Source organism: Leucoraja erinacea, chromosome 33, assembly GCF_028641065.1.
Source record: "Leucoraja erinacea ecotype New England chromosome 33, Leri_hhj_1, whole genome shotgun sequence".
Classification (NCBI taxonomy): domain Eukaryota; kingdom Metazoa; phylum Chordata; class Chondrichthyes; order Rajiformes; family Rajidae; genus Leucoraja; species Leucoraja erinaceus.
In genome coordinates this window covers 19,918,740-19,940,558 of record NC_073409.1, presented here as the reverse complement: position 1 = coordinate 19,940,558, position 21,819 = coordinate 19,918,740, and the positions used below count along the sequence as shown (strand labels likewise).

Here is a 21,819-nt window from a genome sequence, read left to right as displayed (position 1 = left end):
GAGATACAGCGGAGCGTCAGGTCCTTTGCCCCAACGAGTCCATGCCGACCAGCAATCAACCGTTGTACACTACACCTGTCCCACAATTTACAACAGCCAATTAACCTAGAAACCTGCACATCTGTGGAATGTGGGGGGAAACTGGAGCACCCGGTGAAAGCCCACGCTGTCACAGGGAGAAGGGACAAACTCCATTCAGACAGCATCCGCAATCAGGATTGAACGCGGGTCTATGGTGCTGTAAGGCAGCAACTCTACTGCTACATCACGCTACCGATGGCATTCTGTCCTTGGGTCCTAGATGTGAGCGAGGACAAATTTGTGGATGAAAACATTGACGTTGTATTGTATATCTTTATTGTCATTTTCCTGAGTACTCACATACCCAGAGGAAACAAAAAAACGTTGCTCAACAAGAGTCCATTCAGTGTGCAGTAAAAAATAAATAGAAATAAAAATACATATATCATGAACAAATTAACACTCTACTCTCTACTAAACATCAACAGTTGCAGGTAGTGTTGGTTAGTAGATGTTTCCTGGTGAAACCTGGGTGCAGTTGGTGTTTGGTATCTCCTCTGTTGTTAGATTTCTTTCCACCAGTTTGTATTTATCCATCTGATGAACAACGAACAAACTTAATTTATTAGTAGGAAGTTTTTTTTTCTGATACTTTGTGCCAGTGCTTTCTGAACTTGCTGAAACCACTCTGAATCCTGGTGACTGGGAATCCAGTTTAAGCTAGTCTACTTGCAGTCACAGAGTCACAGAGCCACAGAGCCCAACCCTGCCCATGCTGACCAAGTTACCAAATCTAAGCTACTCCCATTTACCCGTGTGTGGCCCAAATCCCTCTCAACCTTTCCTAAAAATGTTTTTAAAGTAACTGCCTCAATGACTTCCTCGTGCAGCTCCTTCCATAAGTGTGGGAAGGAACTGCAGATGCTGGTTTTATAGCGAAGATAGACACAAAATGCTGGAGTAACTCTGCAGGTCAGGCAGCATCGCTGGAGAAATGTAATAGGTGATGTTTCGGGTCGGAACCCTTGAGTCTGAAGAATGGTTATAACCCGAAATGCCACCTATTCCTATCCTCTCTGAGATTCTGCAAGACCCGCAGAGTTACTCCAGCATTTTGTGTCTATCTTGTTATATATATCCACCATCCTCTGTGTGCAAATGTTGCCCATCAGGTTCCTATTAAGTCTTTCCGCTCTCGCCTTAAGCCTATTCCCTCTAGTTCTTGATTCCCCTACTCCAGCAAAAAAAGACTGTACCCCCTATCCCCCCCATCATTTTATACACCTGTATAAGATCGCCCATCATCTTCCTGCGTTCCAAGGAATAAAGTCCAAGCCTGCCGAACCTCCCCCTTAGGGTTCAAGCCAACATGTCCTGGGAACATCCTCGTCAATCTTTTCTGCGCTCTTTCCAGCTTGATGTTGGATTTGCAGAGAGTTGTGCAGCACTTTGCAAAAGCCTGCAGGAGGGAGGTGCCTGGCCCTCTAAATAATGCTTTGTGCCTTCAGTAAAAGTTGCAATGAGAGTGAACAGTCACACTTGCTATTGAGACCAATGACGCAAAATCTTGCGAGAAAGGAACCTGGATATTATCAGCTAGGCATCTGAGCTAACTGCTCACTGTAAAAAAACACTGCAAGCCTATGTGAAAATATGCTATTAATAACTCCATATGCTATTAATGATTAGTGTAAACTTTTCCAGAAATTTGCACAAATAATCTGTCAGAAAGAACTGCAGATGTTGGTTTAAATCCAAGATAGACACAAAATGCTGGAATAACTCAGCGGGACATGCAGCATCTCTGGAGAGAAGGAATAGGTGACATTTCGGGTCGAGACCCTTCTTCAGCCGCTTTGACATATGTATTGTCTGTGCAATGTCTGTTATTCTGCAGATAAATATCTCGGCCCATGTTCTTTGGTTCAGAATCACACTTAAACCACAATTTCATTATAAAGTAGTCCATGCTTTATTGGGTGGGTTATTGTACTTCAGACTTTAGGGATATAGTGTGGAAACAGGTCCTTCAGCCCAATGAGCCCATGACGACCAGTAATCCCCATACAGTAGTACTATCCTACACACTAGGGACAATTTAAACTTTTTACCGAAGCCAATTAACCTACTGACCTGGATGTCTCTGGAATGTGGCAGGAAACCAGAGCACCAATAGAAAACCCACGCAGTCAAAGGGAGAACGTGCAAACTCCATACAGACAGCACCCTCAGTCAGGATCGAACCCAAGTCTCTGGCGTTGTCAGGCAGCAACTCTACCACTGCACCACTGTGCTGCCCTAAAGTAGTCCCCACTACACTGTACTGTAATGTGAGTAAAATATACTGATTGTGGAAAAATACTGAGATATCAAGGGCTCAGACTAATGATGCGGAAAAGTGCCACGCCAGAGACAAAGATGAAAGTGTTTTGGTTTGTTTTCGGCATGTGAATGTGTCTGGAATCAGTGGCATTCCTAATCCCTTCTGAGCTAAGGCAGGAGTTATGTCAAACAATAGGGTGGATTTGGTGTTTCTTACATGCTACACTGGGTAAGACAGACAGATCTCCATCCCTGAAGGGCATTAGTAAAACAAGTGCGTTTTACAACAGTTTAGTAGTTTTGTGTTACTGAGACCACTGCCTGAAAAAAAAAATTCTAGCTGTATTTCATTATTTCAATCTAAATTCCCGAGCTGCCAAACCCCATGTCTCTGTTGTTAGAACAATTGTTAAGAACCATGGCTATGAGACCAGTACTTTAACCATTATGTTACATGTCCATAACTCACTTCTGTATTCTTATATTGGAGGGAATTGTTTACCTGTGTACTGCAGAGCTTGGATTTAGCATTTACCAGATTGACCCAAAATGTCACCTATCCATGTTCTCTAGAGATATCCCGCTGTTACTCCAGTGCTTGTGTCTTTTTTTTTCGTAAACCAGTATCTACAGTTCCTTGTGTCTATATTTTACCTGATTATTTCCTAGATCTACGGCACCTGTAGCACAGAATCCACAAACAGCTGATTTCCACCAGCATCCAAAGATGGCATGGCACTCTTTGAATAAGAGGGGTCTGTTCTCTTGGTGCATAGCATTATATTTTAGGTTAGAGGTACAGTGTGGAAACAGGGCCTTGGGGCCACTGAATCCACGTTGACCACGATCACCTGTGCACTAGTTCTACCCTACATGCTAGGGACAATTTACAGAAGCCAATTAACCTACAAACCTGCACGTCTTTGGAAAGTGGGAGGAAGCTGGAGCACCTGGAGAAAACCCACGCGGTTTCATGCAGAACGTACAAACTCTGTACTGGCAGCACCCATGGTCAGGATCAAACCTAGGTCTCTGGCGGTAAAAGGCAGCAACTCACCTGCTGTGCCACTGTGCCGCCATCCCTTCAACCAGCCTAATCAAACCAAGCAAACTCATCATATTGTGACATCTTGATATGGCAAGTGTGAATGCATTCCCTTTATTTTCTGACTTGAATGGGCAGATTTTCCTTTTTACATGAGTGAGGTGGATCTATCTATTTTTCACTTGGCTTCTATATCTCCCTGCAAGCTCACTTTTCATGAACAATCTGACTTCTGAGTCAATGCTCCTTGAATCAGGACCACACACAAGCCACAGCTTCATGACATTCATACCAAAAACATATGACTTGATAACAGCGATTGTATTTCAAAAGGATTTATTTGATTCCACACCAGCTTAGACAGCCTGAATACGCAGAAAAGGTAAAGCATATGTAAAATGCTGATCCTATTTACTGCATATTTTGTCTTGCATTTTTCCCGTTGGTTGTTATTTTTTATTTTGTTCCTCACCTATCCGACCAATACATTGTTACATCTCTGTTCAACACAGGTGTCCTTTTCGCTGTCAACATCATGGCCAATTTTTGAATCACCAACAAACTTCTTAAATGTGCTCCTTAAATTAATTCTAAATGATATAGGTATACCACAAAGGGCAAGGGACCTACCACTAAGCCCTGTGGAACCCCCAAGTAAACTTATTCTCAAACATTAAACGTATGTTGATCATTATATGGCACGGACTTGTAGGGCCGAGATGGCCTGTTCCCGTGCTGTAATTGTTATATGTTATATGGTTATATTTTTCTTTGCATCTTGTCCCTGAGCCAATTTTTAGATCCACCTTGCCTATTTTATTTATGAAGGAACTGCAGATGCTGGAAAATCGAAGGTAGACAAAAAGTGCTGGAGAAACTCAGCGGGTGCGGCAGCATCTATGGAGCGAAGGAAATAGACAACGTTTCGGGCCGAAACCCTTCTTCAGACTGATATAGAGTGGGGGGGGGGGAGAGGGGGGAGAGGGGGAGGGCGAGGGCGAGGGCGAGGGGTAGGGGTAGGGGGAGGGGAAGGGGGAGGGGGAGGGGGGAAGAAGAAAGGAGGAGGTGGAGCCAGTGGACTGAGGGAGAGCTGAGAAGGGGAGGAGACAATAAGGACTACCGGAAATTGGAGAAGTCAATGTTCATGCCGCTGGGGTATAAACTGCCCAAGTGAAATATGAGGTGCTGCTCCTCCAATTTCCTATTTTATTTCAATTTTCACTTTAGTTGCTAGCCAGGACCTTATTAAACACATTGCGATACCCATGTAGACTAATTAAAATGTGCTATCCTCATCAGCCTTCCTTGTTACCAACCTAAATATTTCATTCATGTCAGTCAGACATGACCTTTGCAGAAGATAGACACAAAAAGCTGGAGTAACTCAGTGGGTCAGACAGCATCTTTGGAGAAAAGGTATAGGTGATGTTTTGGGTCAAGATGTTTCTTCAGACTGAGAGTCAGGGGAAAGGCAAATGAGAGATATAGACGGTGATGCAGAGAGATAAAACAAATGTGTGAAAGATATGCAAAAAAGTAATGATGATAAAGGAAACAGGCCATTGTTAGCTGAGGGCGAGTGAGTTATTTTCGGAACAAGCCCTTGATATTCTAGAATCATCTGGATCTTACAACATGATATTTAATACTGTCTCTTGAAAACCTTGATCAAGATTATCATCCATGGACAATGTTTGACCTCACTTCAAGAAAGTCTTTAATAGATATAATAATAGGTGAGAATGGATACATATATTTGAGGTACTGCTCATATCTGTCAAAACCCGTATCCATACACCTGTCCAAATGTCTTTTAAATGGTGATATGGTATCTGCCTCAACTTGCTCCTCAGGTAGTTTGTTCCATTACCCACCACTGTCTACAGAGCGAGAGGAGAAAAATCTTTAAACCTTGGTCCTCCGGTTCTTGATTCACCTACTCTGGGTAAAAAGCTGTGCATTCAAAATTAATTGGCATATATCATATACGTTTAGAACTGTTAATTATTGTTGCACAAATGGAGCAAATTTGATGTGTGGAAGTGGGTGAAAATTCCAACCCAGCTCACCAGTTTGTTCGAGAGATTTTTAAAAAACATTCTAGTTTGCTCCTGGACCAGTTAGCAGCGTCTGGGGAGTTGGTTTCTTCCTATTTCAGTTGGAACAGATGGTGGAGGGATTTGCAATGTTCAGGGCGGCATGAGGTGTTTTGCAGATTAAGAGGGTGTTGCTCACAGGGGTTGGGTGTCTTTGTTCCACAGTGAAGTGTCCCTCAATTTAGTTCTATGCAATAGAACGCGATAAGCTGGGGAACAAATCTCTGTACCTGATGGACAGGCCTTGAATGGTGTTTAGATATCGATGATTCAAATCCTCCGTTCCAAGCTTTGCATTTCAAAAGAAGAGGACATTCTGTGACTCAAATTTCCTTTTTTTTAAATCTTATTTCTGCTTGTTGTTGATTTCACAGGGACTGAAATGGGGGAAGATTGGAGAGTCTGGTTTAGAATATGCTTTCAATGAAACCGGTTAATAAATAGAAACTGATGCCTCCTGTTTGTGCGGTCTGTTGGAATTTTACTTTAAATTAAGAGATGGGAGGGTCATTAGACGTTGCTGTGGTTCGTGGAAGAGCTTCATTTGTAATGTGCCGTTCAATGTACAGAGCAATGTGAATTTTGACCTAAGAGCAAGCAAAGACTGATTTTAAGTGTAAGAAGGAACTGCAGATGCTGGTTTAAACCGAAGATAGACACAAAAAGCTGGAGTAACTCAGCGGGCAGGCAGCATCTCTGGAGTAGAGGAATAAGTGACATTTCACGTCGAGACCCATCTGAAAGTCAGGAAAATGGGAGATATAGACAGTGATATAGAGAGATACAGAGCAAATGAATGAAAGATATGCAAAAAAGTATCAATGACGAAGGTAAAGAGGACATTGTTGGCAGTGGGCTAAGTGATAGTTGCTTATTGTTGTACCAAATAGTTGTCTAGTTTAGTTTATTGTCATGTATAGCGATGCACAGTGAAAAGTTTTGGAATGATGAATTAGTGTAGATTCTAAAAGGTAAATTACAATGTGTGCAAGCATGAATTGGTACAGGTTGGCAAATTACTTGAATGCGTTCTGCTGCTGCTATTAAATGTTAAATTAAAAAAACTGCCAGATTTGGATGATTATGATTCAGGAATGTTGGTTAAAATGATATTCAACTTTAATATCTGGTGGTACTGATCTATATCAGAATTCTGCCTGGATCAGGGGATATTAGCTACAAAGAGTGCTTATTGTTGGGCAAACTTGGATTGTTTTCTCTGCAAAACGCCAAAGGTTGGGGGCAGACCTGATAGAAATATATGACATTGTGAGAGGCATGGATAGGGTAGACAGCCTAAACCATTTTCCCCAAGAGTGGAATTGTCAAAGACTAGAGGGCATAGCTTTAAGGTCAGAGGGACAACATTTCCTGGACATGTGCAGGTCAAGTTTTTTTACGCAGAGGGTGGTGGATGCCTGGAATGTGGTGCCAGGGGTGGTGGTGGAGGCACATACCATGGTGGCGTTTAAGAGGCTTTTTGATAAGCACATGGGTATGAGGATGTGCAGGCAGAAGAGGTTAGAGTAGCTTGATCATCAGATGCAGTGGGCCAAAGGGCCTCTTCCTATGCTGTACTACACACCATGACAGTTATCATGTTATATGTTTATAATGGCTGCTCAAACTGCACATCCCAGCAAATTGCAGGAATTATTTTGTTCAATCCTGGGAGCAGCAAATCACCAGAGCCATTAAATTCCCCTACATTTCTTGCACTTTCATTGGTGAAAAGGTGTTGGTGAAATTCCATACACAACTGGGTTTATTTTTTGATGAGTGGGTTTTCTGCAGTACGATATCAAAACCGTCTGGTCGTAGATATAGCTTCAATATGTACCTGAACTATATCGTAACTAAGGTGTTACCTAGTCCAGTCAGGACAATCCTTGTGCCAAATGCCCCCCCACACACACACACATGATTCTTCTTTAAATAGGTTGTGTGGTGAAATTTGGAAAGGTGACGGATTCATACAGCACGGAAACAGGTCCTTCGGCCTAACTTGTCCATGCCGCCCAAAATGTCCCATCTACACGTCCCATTTGCTTGCATTTGGCCCATGTCCCTCTGAACCTTTCCCCCAAATGGACCTACCCCCTCTGTCATATATCTCACTCCATATAACCACCACTCACTAAGTGAAATATACTTGCAATAATCCAACACTTTTGTCTTTTATGTTAATTTTAATGGGGGTGTTGCTGGCAAAAACAACATTTATTGCCCTTTTTTCAGTAAACTAGATGCAAAATTATATTGGATGATGGTCATAGTGTCATACATCAGAAACAAGTCCTTTAGCCCATCTCGTCGATACTAAATAAGGTGCCCCATCTAAGCTAGTCCCAATTGCCTGCATTTGGTCCATATCTCTCTAAACCTTTCCATGTACTTATTAAATGTAGTCCCCATAAAGGGTGGTGGGTGTATGGAACAAGCTGACAGAGGAGGTAGTTGAGGCTGGGACTATCCCATCGTTTAAGAAACAGTTAGACAGGTTTGGAGGGATATGGACCAAGCTCAGACAAATAGGACTAGTGTAGCTGGTGTTGGCAAGTTGGGCCAAAGGGCCTGTATTAACACTGCATCACTATGACTCTATGACTCTATTGGGCTCGTGACCTTGGTGCAAGACATGTCCAATGGAGCTAAAATAAAATAATTAGACTTTGAATGTTTCTTCGAAATGGGATCTGATGCAAATCTAACAACAAGGGTTTTCGGCCCGAAACGTTGCCTATTTCCTTCGCTCCATAGATGCTGCTGCACCCGCTGAGATTCTCCAGCACTTTTCTCCACCTTCGATTTTCCAGCATCTGCAGTTCTTTCTTAAACAACAATACATTGCTCTCTTCAGTGCGGCTCGTTATTTGGAAAAGTTTAGTTTGGAGAAACTGGAGGACAGGAAAGGGAAGTGTGGAATTTGGAGCGAGTTGAATTTTGAGAGAAAGATGCAAAGATAGGATAAATTGGAGCATCCCAGGTTACAGTTGCTCTTCTGAACCATACAACTAGTGAGCAGCCCTGAACTACTGGAGATAGACACAAAAGGCTGGGGGTAACTCAGCGGGACAGGCAGCTTCTCTGGAGAGAAGGAATGGGTGATGATTCTGGTCGAGACCCTTCTTCAGACTGGTTAAAAGGATAAGGCAAACCAGAGATATAGACGGTGATGCGGGGGAGATAAAGAACAATGAATGAAAGATATGCTAAAAAAGTAACGATGATAAAGGAAACAGGCCATTGTTAGCTGTTTGCACTGTGGGAATATTAAACGGGTAACGGAAAGTGGAAGGTACACAAACATGCTGGAGAAACTCGGCGGGTGCAGCAGCGTCTATGGAGCGAAGGAGATAGATTTCCTATTTCCTTCGCTCCATAGATGCTGCTGCACCCGCTGAGTTTCTCCAGCATTTTTGTGTACCTTCGATTTTCCAGCATCTGCAGTTCCTTCTTGAAAACCACGCGTATTGACGGTTGTGAGTCAATCTGTTCAATGGAAAATCAATCTCCATTTGCACCAACCGAGAAATCACATCACCGCTACGGTGTAGGAAGCATCTGCAGATATTGGTTTAATCCGAAGATAGACACAAAAGCTGGAGTAATTTAGCGGGTCAGGCAGCATCACTGGAGAGAAGGAATAGGTGACGTTTCGGGTCGAGACCCTTTTTCAGACCGGCCGGGTTGTAAATTCGTAGTAAAGATATGAAGCCAGTGCAGGTGTAAATGATCGATCATATCGATCGAAAGACAGCTCATGTTGTCGTCCACTGAGAGATACTAGTCGATTTACCCGACCCAAATTTACCCAATGTCGTACAGCTGCATGTGTGAGCTGGCCAACCTTAAGCGGTGATTATACTGGAGTAGATAGCACTGGAGTAAAGTGCTGGAGTAACTCAGCGGGTCAGTCTGGAGAAAAGGGATGGGTGATGTTTAGGGTCGGGACCCTTCTTCAGACTGTAGCTCCGGCATGGATCTGCGCAACCAGGTTACTCCACGGTCTGATTGCACAGTTTGTTTGGTCAATTTGCAGAATACATTGTCTTTGAGGAAGACTTTGGTCAGATATACATATATGTAAAGAAGGGTTAAAGACGGGTACTGGTCTCAGAAGTTATAGAGTCATACAGCCCTTTCGGCCCAACTTGCCCAAATTGACCAACATGTCCCATCTACACTAGTCTCATCTGCTTGCGTTTGACTCATTAACTCTCTAAAAGAAGGGTTTCGACCCGAAACGCCACCTATTCCTTCTCTCCAGGGATGCTGTCTGACCCGCTGAGTTACTGCAGATTTGTGCGTCTATCCATGTAGCTGAATGTTTCTTAAACGTTGCGACAGTACCTGCCTTAACCACCTCCCCTGGCAGCTCGTTCCATTCACCCACCACCCTTTGTATGAAACAGTTATCCCTCAGGTTCCTATTAGGTACCAACCATCAGAATGGCACGCTGGTTCTGTATTGGTGCAATTCTATAAGCGTCATTCGTGATTGGGATCACTTGCTTCGTCTCCCTGTTCACTCGATTCCTTGATATCGTTGTATTTTTCCCTTTTCGTTCTCCTAATAAAATCATGCAATTGAAGTTTTATTTTAAAAAGTGGATATTGTATCTGCGCCGCAGTTTGAAGCATGAAACGCGAATGCTATCCCCAAAGTTTAGTTTTCTGGTCGTATTTACTGCATTAGAAAGTGCTGGAGGAACTTCTTGTGCAATCGTTTCCATCCCAACCATTTCTTCTCCCCGGAGATGCTGCCTGCCCCGCTGAGTTACTCCAGCTTTTTGTGTCTATCCAAGCTTATCCATCTTCCATCAACCCCCTTCCGAAAGTTATAACGAATGATTCGGATTGTTTACACTTTACCACCAACGCAATGTCTTTATTTAGACGCTTTAAAATTGTGTTTTCAGTTTCATTATACGAACTCAGATATGTCCAGCAAAACGCAAAGTAACAGGATAACTCAGCGGGGCCAGGTAATGAGCAAACGACGCTTCAGACTGGGAACGAAACGTCGCCTCTCCACCCCATCCATAGATGCTGCCTGACCACCGAGTCCCTCCAGCACTGGGTATTTTGATCAATGTCCCAGCATCAGCAGTTCATTTTGTCTCTTAGATAATGTCCAGTTTACGTTGCTACCTGGATGTAAAGACATATAGGAAATTATTCCACAGGTCATTACACTGCTATGAAGTTGACCCAATATATATTTATATCATGGTATATGGACACATTGATCTGTTTTGTAGTAAATGCCCACTATGTTCTGTGTGCTGAAGCAAAGCAAAAATGTCATTGCCCTATACAGGGACACATGACAATAAACTCACTTGAACTTGAACTTACGTTCAAATGTGCTCAGAAAACGAAATCGTGACCACACATTCCTTCTATCCAGAAATGCTGCCTGTCCCGCTGAGTGGCTGCCACATTTTGCGTCTATCCCGTTGTGCAAAGATATCTAACACAAGTCTTTATGTGGATTGTTAATATCAAAAAGGCCCATGTCCTTTGCTATAAAACTTGTAATTAATGCGATTTTTAAAATTGTCTTTCATGTGTTATTTTCCAGATTTGACATCCAGGGTCAACCGAAGAGCTGTCCTTGCCACGGAGGGCTTGCCTCTAATCGCAGAGGAAACCCAATAGCACCACGACACGAACGTTGCAAGGGCCTGAGTCTCGGAGATAAGATGGAAGACATGACATCTGGGTGAAAGTTGGAATGGATTACCAGACTTTGACTTTTAGGACCATTGGTCAGATATAATTTGATGAAGACTTGAAGCATTTGGTCGATAATATTGATTTTTGGCCATTGAACTTTGTTAGGGAAGAACCTCGACTTTCAGTCACTTTGTATTTTATTGTCACGAGTTACTTCTCCTCAATTTTTATTTTGCACCATCGGATGAGGCATCGATCGTACAGACGAGCGAACAAAGATTTATGTGTGTGTGATGGGCTGATTTGGAAATGGTCAGACTATGCATTCGCACCAAAAGACACATAAAAGGACATGATATTCGGGCCAAAGCAATGTCTAATGGAAAATAAGTTTCTATTTGTATTTTTCGATCTCCGATTGGCGTGGATGGATTTCGGAGCAACCTCCATAGACGTTCATTCTGAATATGAATTGAGATACGTTGCATGAATTGAGTATGCTTTGAGATATTTCTAATGACTGATGTTAACTTTCAATCTGCTGTAAATTGGCATGGCCGAAGATAGACACAAAATGCTGGAGTAACTAACTCAGCGGGACAGGCAAGATCTCTGGATAGAAGGAATTGTCTTTGTGATGCTTAATCAGTCGCCCAAAAAAATTGATATACTAGTACAAGGTACACAAAAATGCTGGAGAAACTCAGCGGGTGCAGCAGCATCTATGGAGCGAAGGAGATAGGTAACGTAAACGTTGCCTATCTCCTTCGCTCCATAGATGCTGCTGCACCCGCTGAGTTTCTCCAGCATTTTTGTGTACCTTCGATTTTCCATCATCTGCAGTTCCTTCTTAAACACTTGATATACTAGTAGAGATGTATGGGGTGAGGTGTGTGCGTTTCTGTTTGTATAATTTCCCTTAGAGCTTTTATCCTAGTAAAAAAAGAAATTGAACTAACAAATTGAAACAATATTCCTTTTCTCCAATGATGGTGCTTGCCCCGCTGAGTTACTCCAGTATTTTGTTATCTACGGTGAAAACCAGCACCTGCAGTTCCTTCCTACGCAAATAGCTACGGGAAGTCAGGCGTGGCTCAAAAACAAGCTCCCATTGATGGTGGCTGTTAATATGGCCGATAGTTCAATTTTCCAATGTGAAATATACTTTTTGAGTGCAAACAGCGACTGCTACAAAGTATGTCCAAATTTGCGTCCAATTTAACTGCGAAAACCATTTCACCACCCACCCTGATCCATTTATAAATCCACTCACGTTTAACCTGTCATGAACTGGGGCAATTTTAAGATGTGCTCTTTAGAAAATTATTTCAAAGCATCCCCTGTTATTTTTAAGAACATCTTGGTGAAAAACAAAATTGATTAATGTAGGTGAAATGGGTTTAAAGTAAGCATCTTAAATCAGTGTCACTCCACCATCTGTGAAATTATAGAACTAAATTATAGATAATGACTTTCTAGAATTATTTCTTCGTTGCATTAGGACAGGGTAATCATTTCTTTGTTTTTCTTGTTAAGAAGAAGAATATTGAAACGTGCACAGATCCAGTTAGTTTTGGGAGCACCTGGAAGCTTGCAATTAGCTGATGATCCCCATGGAGGAGCATCAACCCCTGGGCACGGCTGCTGTATGGGTGGGGCATGATCGAGCTTGTTTTGAAAGTCGGATCAAAGAGTCAGTACACTAAACGTGATTAATATCTCGGGATCCATTGCATCATTTACGTCGGCACAGACGGGACTGTAAAACAGTCGCCATGTTTCTTGTGTTGCAAGGAACTGCAGATGCGGGTTTAAATCGAAGATAGACACAAAATACTGGAGTAACTCAGCTGGACAGGCAGCATCTCTGGAGAGAAGGAATGGGTCGACACCCTTCTTCAGACTTGTGACGGACACCATGTTGATGAATGACCATGTTCTCACGTGATATGGACTGACTGGGGTTAGCATTTCCCCGCATAACAACACCCCCACCCCCCTCCCATTTCGATCCTATTTCCCACCCCCACAAAAATAAACGCCTTCCCCCAGGTGTGCGATGGTGCGTTGGACTCGAGAGAATAGCAAGGGACATGAACATCCGTAAACAGACACAAAATGCTGGAGTAACTCATGCGGGTCAAACAGCATCTCTGGAGAGAAGGAATAGGTGACGTTTCGGGTCGAGACCCAGTCTGAAAAAGGGTGTCGATCCGAAACATCGCCTGTTCCTTTTCTCCAGAGATACTGCCTGTCCCGCTGAGTTACCTCGGCATTTTGTGCCTATCTTCGGTTTAAACCAGCATCTGCAGTTCCTTCCTACACGATATGAACACCTGTGTTCTCTGCGCTAGTCTCCACTGCCTCTTCAACTCCAATTTACCTTCGAAGGGTGAATGAGTATGAAATCTGTGATCACTCTCGATGTGTATACCTCGAAGATGAATGAATATTAAAGAAGAACTAAATATTAACAGATTTCTATTTGGAACTGATTTTAAATTCTGCGTTAGTCACATTCGTCTTGAAAGACACCGGTTCTCAATTAAATTGGATTCCTGACGTATAATCAAATAACGAACACATAACAGTTAGACTACCCTGATAATATTTGGGAAACAATTTGTATAATGGTATCAATAAATGACCACTAATTAGGCAAGAATTAAAAAGGGCGGTATATTTATATCTTCGAGTAAATGTATCGGTTATCGATATCGAGATATCGTTTATATTATCTTCAGTTTATGATTTAATTTTACACTTCCCAATTCTGAAGGAAGTCTTAATTTGTTCGTGTGTTTGTACTCTTAATTCCCTCACGCGCTTGCACGAGTAAAATACTAATTTCATGGTGTAATTAACAATGCAGAGTGCCAACTGATGTCTGGGAATTATCACGTTAAGACAATGTTTTTTTGTGAGGAAATGTGGCTTGGTGTATACGAGTGTGTGCATATATTGGGGTTATCTGTTGCTGCAATATTTCACACACGTTAGGGTAAGGAAGGGTTCAGCAGATTAAGAATATTTGAAGCATGAATTACAATAGTTTGATGTTTGATATGAGGTTTTGACAAAATGTTGGCCTGGCGCTAGAAACGATACATGGAAAGGCTCAATCCTGGGATTTACTGATCAATGGACCGTTTCATAACTTCTCGAAGAATATTCACAATTTGTACTTATTAGATGACTATTGTGTGCAATATGATGTATATTTGGTTAAAAATTGAATTCTTGTTGAGGCTATCTGTAATAATCGCCAATAAATTCCTGGTTCTGATTAATCTTCGTCTCGCTGTTATTTGTGGACTATTCTGTATAAATATATCTTGCAGAAATACGCTGGAGATTAAGGGCTTCCTCTTAGGGGAAGTTGTAAACGTCTGTCACGACTGAATTTCCGTCAGCCCCAGTGACTATTATATGAAATCTCTTGCTAACTCTGAATTGCTAATTGGGTTGGCAGTGCTGCTCGGCGAACGGTCGAGGTGGTTGATGGAGAGATTCGTTATCATTCAATTATATCGAAGGGGAGGTAGACAAAGATGCTGGAGAAACTCAGCGGATGAGGCAGCATCTATGGAGCGAAGGAAATAAGCGACGTTTCGGGTCGAGACCCTTCTTCAGGGAGAACATGTTTAATGTTCTAATGGGAACAGGAAGAACTTCAAATGTTTTTTATTTTCAAAAGTTTCCATATATTTGTGTTTTTTTACAAAGGTAAAATCACGAGGGGAAATTATAGAAATAAATGTTATTGCAAATTGTGTTACTGCGCGCACCTCGTCCCAGAAGAGTTTCGGCCCGAAACGTCGCCTATTTCCTTCGCTCCATAGATGCTGCTGCACCCGCTGAGTTTCTCCAGCATTTTTGTGCACCTTCGTCCCATTACATGTCTACTATTATATCAAATCTTTGGATAAGACCCATTAAACATCACTAAGACCTAATATCTACTCCCCAAAATAGCTTTACATATATAGCAAAGATGCATTTTCAGATAATTCACCGATTAGCTCAGTTTCGTCTTCGGAAACGATAGCTATTTTGATAAATGATGTATTATACTTTGCATTGCACAACATATTTTAAATTGGCATCAAACATAAAACAGGAGTAAGTCATATTTGGTAATCAAACTACGATTTGGATCAAAATTGATTAAGGAATTTAAGACATTATTTTACAAGTTAATGAATAACTCCTTAAATGTTCCGCCCGTCGTATGTTGTGCCTCTATATGAATAACATATGGGTCCCCTGATCATAACTATAGCTTCCTTATTCCAAACTGTTCGGACATTGCTGCCCTGGTCAATAGACAATAGACAATAGCAGGTGCAGGTCAATGGGGGTAATTGAAGTATTATTTAACATCAAGTTTAGTTAGATTTTCGATTTAAAAGGTGGCTTCCTCTGTAGTTCATTTCCTATTTGTGAAAATATCGCACGATTAATGTACCTTTTTTCTTCTGTTTTGTGAAGTCTAGTTTTCTTTGGATTTGGATTATTTTATTTGCAGTCTTTGAGGTGTATCACAACTGCTCTCAATGGACAATAATGAAGCCAAGCAGTGAAATGTCACACAACAATGAATGAAACACTTTGAAATCAAAACGTAAATTATTTTTTTGTCATAAGTCAACCACTCGCGGTCGGTATTTTAATACTCCACACCGTTGCTAAAAACGTGAATGTCGCACTTAACCCAATGTTACAGAGAGTGGTGGACACTGCATGAAACATGTTCCCGATGTTGGGGGAGTCCAGAAACAGGGGCCACAGTTTAAGAATAAGGAGTAAGCCATTTAGAACGGAGACGAGGAAACACTTTTTCTCACAGAGAGTGGTGACTGTGGAATTATCTGCCTCAGGTGGAGGCAGGTTATCTGGGTGTTTTCAAGAGAGAGCTAAACAGGGCTCTTAAAAATAGCGGAGTCAGGGGATATGGGGAGAAGGCAGGAACGGGGTACTGATTGGGGATGATCAGCCATGATCACATTGAATGGCGGTGTTGGCTCGAAGGGCCGAATGGACTACTCCTGCACATATATTGTCTATTGTCTATGGTCTATTGTCTACCCGGTCCATCACAGGTACTGACCTCCCCAACATCCAAGGGATCTGTAGGAGGCGCTGCCTCGAAAGGTGCCTCCACCACCCTGGCCACGCTTTCATTTCACCCCTGCCATCGGGAAACGGTGACTTCCAGGTCCAAGAAAAGCTCATTCGCGGCAACCATTAGGCGCTTGAACGCTACACAACTCGAACCTCAACTATGAACTATGTACGGTCATTGGTTGCACTGAAGGCCGGGGCTTTCCATTAATTTGATGGCTTTTGGTTTGATATATTATATATGAGTGTTGTGTTTATGGGCATATTATGTTGCTCGAAAATAATTTTATTGTTACGTTATCGATCCACATGACCATTCAAAACCCTTGACTCATGATTCTTGAATGTTCAGGGGAAAGTACAGAAATGGACATATGCGGGTAAATCTGATCACCTGTGACCCACGCGTTAGGGCGCAGAGTCAAGGCCTCTGATTAAATCTCTCACTGCCCCATACAATGACCGGTTTAAAATTATTTATGGAATGTATGTAAACTATGCTGCTGTGTTCGTGAAACACAGAACTCCATGCCCGTGGCGCTTTGAACCCTTTACCTGTAGGCCAGTCCTGTTCATATCTCCTGAAGTGCATGCTCATCGAACAAATAGAGAATTTCATTTATTTTAGTTTGTGAATACTTTGGTGCTATTTCCAGATGACTTGCTAGACATTGTGATTCATACTGCAAACTAATAACTTTCAATGGTATCGATAAACAGTTGGATACGAAGCAAGTTTTAGTTTTTAATTTCAAGTTCAAGTTCAAGTGCAAGTGAGTTTGTGTGTGACTGTCATGTGTCCCTGATAGGACAATGAAATTGTTGCTTTGCTTCAGCACAACAGAACATAGTAGGCATTGACTACAAAACAGATCAGTGTGTCCATATACCATTATATAAATATATACGCACATGAATAAATAAACTGATTAAGTGCAAATAACAGATAATTGGTTATTAATAATCAGAGTTTTGTCCGAGCCAGGTTTAATAGCCCGATGGCTGTGGGGAAGTAGCTATTCCTGAACCTGGTTGTTGCAGTCTTCAGGCTCCTGTACCTTCTACCTGAAGGTAGCGGGGAGATGAGTGTGTGGCCAGGATGGTGTGGGTCTTTGATGATACTGCCAGCCTTTTTGAGGCAGCGACTGCGATAAATCCCCTCGATGGAAGGGAGGTCAGAGCCGATGATGGACGATAATTTATTATAGACACGACAGTAGCGCAGCGGGTCAGGCCGCTCTCTGGATAAAAAGAATGGGTGACGTTTCGGATCGAGACCATTCTTCAGACTGAAACGTCACCCATCCCCTTTCTCCGGAGATGCTGCCTGACCCCCCGAATAGATTGTGTCTGTCTTTGGCGTAAACCGGCATCTGATGTTCTTTGTTTCGACACTTAATTTTACATTTACTGTGTTTGACCGTATCTTCCCCAAACAGTGAATCCGCCCAACTGTTGTGTATCAAACGGCACTGCCTATGGTCAACCATGCAATGTAGAACAGCCATTTAACAGCCAGTTCATGGTGCACAATGCTAGCAGCCCATCACCGCCAATCCCACATTGCATAATGGAAACAGCCCACGGACATATTCCTTTTCTCTACAGATGCTGCCTGACCCGCTGAGTTACTCCAGCATGTTGTGTCTATCTTCGGTGTAAGCCAGCAGCTGCAGTTCCTTCCTACACCAAACTTCGTTCTTCCTCCACAACATGGAGACCCCGTCTACATTACACAGGCGGGGCACACTGAGTACTCCATCTTATACAAAACAAAAACTCGCCGTTGTCTTTAAGCGACTGTTGATTAGCAAAGTGGACATTTGTGTAGTTGTGACTTTTCGCAAACTACCGACGGATTTACGCATTGCACAAGCTAAAACATCTTCCCTGTTTTTTTATCAAAATCGGGTTATTTTCATTTATTGTCTTCTTATAAGACAATGCTTCACATTTATCGTTGGCTATAAAACATGTATTTTCACTATTTCAATTACTGTTGCTTTAATTGTTTAAATCCCCGTGTTGCTCCCACCTCCAAGGACCCCAGTGCCTCAGATTCTCACATCCCCTCTTTCTAACTCTAGAAGTGCTAATTATTTTGTAACAAAAAGCAAATGGAGCAAGAAAATTGATTAGATTAGGAAAATGAATTGTAACAGAGAAGGATGGAATACAGACATTTGACAGAGTACTTTCATGATCTTTTATGTCTTTCATTATTTTGGTTACAGCGGAACCTTTTATTTTCTAGTCTTGCCCAATATCTGGTTAATTTCTGGGCATCGAAGCTCCCAGTAAGACGTGGAGCATGATTTCTCTTCGGGAATGGAGTAGAGGGGAGATAACTGGTGGAAAGAGGTGAGGGGAAACATAGAAACATAGAAATAGGTGCAGGAGTAGGCCATTCGGCCCTTCGAGCCTGCACCGCCATTCAATATGATCATGGCTGATCATCCAACTCAGTATCCCATCCCTGCCTTCTCTCCATATCCATTGATCCCTTTAGCCACAAGGGCCACATCTAACTCTCTCTTAAATATAGCCAATGAACTGGCCTCAACTACCTTCTGTGGCAGAGAATTCCACAGATTCACCACTCTCTGTGTAAAAAATGATTTTCTCATCTCGGTCCTAAAAGACTTCCCTCTTATCCTTAAACTGTGACTCCCTAGTTCTGGACTTCCCCAACATCGGGAATAATCTTCCTGCATCTAGCCTGTCCAACCCCTTAACATTTTTGTAAGTTTCTATAAGATCCCCCCTCAATCTTCTAAATTCTAGCATGTACAAGCCAAGTCCATCCAATTTTTCTTCATATGAAAGTCCTGCCATCCCAGGAATCAGTCTGGCGAACCTTCTTTCCTCAGATTAGGAGACCAAAACTGTACGCAATGCTCCAGGTGTGGTCTAACCAAGACCCTGTACAACTGCAGTAGTACCTCCCTGCTCTTATACTCAAATCATTTTGCTATGAATGCTAACATACCATTTGCTTTCTTCACTGCCTGCTGTACCTGCATGCCTACTTTCATCAGTCTGAAGAAGGGTTTCGGCCCGAAACGTCGCCTATTTCCTTCGCTCCATAGATGCTGCTGCACCCGCTGAGTTTCTCGAGCAATTTTGTGTACCTTCTGCCTACTTTCAATGACTGGTGTACCATGACACCCAGGTCTCGTTGCATCTCCCCTTTTCCTAATCGGCCACCATTCAGATATAAGTCTACTTTCCTGTTTTTGCCACCCAAGGGGTGGGGCAAGAGCTTGCAAGTTAAGGTGTTCATTTGCAGGTGATTTTTTGGGGCGAGAGAAGGGTGGAGATCGTCACATGTTGGAGATGGTAGAGGGAGAAGACAAAGGGCTGCAAATAGTGGAAACTGATAAGAATGGAAGGCGAGGAAGGAACTGCTGGTTTAAACCGAAGACAGACAAAAAAATGTTTCTGGCTGTCTGAAGAAGGGTCTCGATACGAAACGTCACCCATTCCTTCTATCCGGAGATGCTGCCTGTCCCGCTGAGTTACTCCAGCATTTTGTGTCTATCTTCAATGAAATGCAGAACTAGAGGGAGGGATGTTGGGGAGATGAGAACGGGAGAGGAATAGAATTGGGGACCCGAAGTGTGAAGGGGGGGGATGTTGGGGGGGGGGGGGGGGGGGGGGGGGGGGGGGGGGGGGGGGGGGGGGGGGGGGGGGGGGGGGGGGGGTTGGGGGGGGAGGGGGGGGGGGGGGGGGGGGGGGGGGGGGGGGGGGGGGGGGGGGGGGGGTGGGACCAGAGGGGGGGAGTTGGGGGGGGGGGGGGGGGGGGGGGGGGGGGGGGGGTCTGCCCTTGAATGCTCATGATTCCCTCTGCGGGTTCATATCTGTCCAATTCGATAGGGAGAATGGGTTGTATCCGTCCATTACGTCTATATCTTTGTGAATTGGATGACTAGTTTGGTATTAATTAGATCCATTCTGGTAATCAATGAAAGGTGGGGGAGGGGAGGGGTGGGGTGAAAAAGCAGTTTATTACAGGAGTGCGACTTTAGGGTAAAAGGTTCAACTTTGCAAGTATTTAACAATAAGTGCACCAAACATGGAACCCTTACTATATTATACACCAAATTGTAATTAAAGTTAACACGAAGGAAGGGTCCTGGTCCGAAACATCACCTATCCGTGTTCTCCAGAGATGTTGCCCGACCCGCCGAGTTACTCCAGCAATTTGTGTTCTTTCATTGCACATATCTACTTATCAAATTAAAAACCCTCCTGTTAGAATCCGCTACCTTTCAATGGAGACTACCAGAAACACCTGGAAAGGTAAAGATGAGGAATATAATAATTTAAGACCCAATTTTGCCCCACAAAAACTCGTGAAGTGATCAAATGCGAAAGGAAATATCTCAAGGCCAGTTACAGACACTTAAGCTTATATCCAGTTTGTGAAAGTCTGGTCTGGAGATAGGTTGTAACGCGTAGGTGACCCGGTTACCTGGGACCTTAGGCTTCGCGTTTTTTTTCCACCAATTGCAATCGATTCAGTACAACACTGAACGCTGCCTCGTCTAGAAACGATGACGCGCAAAACTCGAGACAGCGATAACACGCGAACCTGTAGATGCTGTGATCCTGCTTTACAAATAACAACTCTATTCGGTCGATACAATTGACGGTGAAACTGTACATTTAATTTCATTATTTTACCCTGTCCGTATATCAATCGAAACAGCCAGAACCATGTCTATTACATTACCTTTCAACTACTAGTAATTGGGTACAATTGGCAATATGAGCGAAAGCAAACAATATTTGAGAACATATAATTGTCCTTTGCAGCCCTCTGAGAACAGGCATAATTGTATTAATATATAAATGTATGGATAGTTGATTATAAGTGAGTAATTAATATCATTATTATGGTTTCTAATTATCTGTAGTTATAGATTTTGCTAAACAAGTTTGTTACGGAAATGTAAAATATTGAAATATTATTGGCTTCTTGTTCAATCTCATAGATGCATAAATTCTTTCATCACAGCCTGGTTCTCGGGTTCAGGGGAAGAGAATGGCAGTCAGCAGAATGGAGGCGCAACCCAGACAAAGGGGTTATTGTCGTGTGGGCTCCTTTATAGCGCACTGCTATTAACTACACATTGAATTCGAGATCCAGTTAACTAAGTTTCCTTCTTGAGATCAAGGTCAGAGGTTTGATGGGTGTAAACGGGGCTGAGTAGTGGGAAGCTAAAAAGGAGAATGAAACGCGAGTGTTGACACTGCAAATGTAATCTATCCAGGTTTAATATGCTGTTAATGAGTTAACTGGACAACATGTAGAAACCACGCGGGTGATAGGGGGACGAGGTTTAAAACAAACTAGCAGAGCCTGCGTGAAACCATGGCCGAGTATTCAGTAAAATAGCGCAAGTACTGGAAATATGAAATAAAACAAAACTGACGAAAGCTAATTGACCTGAAACGGAAACTGCGTCTCTCTCTCCATTGATGCTGCCTGACATGCTGAGTTCACCTCGCCGTTTTGCGTTTTGA

At 42.8% G+C, this 21,819-nt stretch overlaps 1 long non-coding RNA gene across 1 annotated transcript in view; it reads left to right on the top strand.

Annotated features, from left to right (window-relative positions):
- LOC129712784 (uncharacterized) overlaps positions 1-11,869 on the top strand; it is a 101,358-nt gene extending 89,489 nt beyond the window's left edge. The window contains exon 4 of the long non-coding RNA XR_008726131.1: positions 11,072-11,869. This is a non-coding gene — a long non-coding RNA (uncharacterized LOC129712784). The remainder of the gene's footprint in view (positions 1-11,071) is intronic.
- Positions 11,870-21,819: the final 9,950 nt, after the last annotated feature.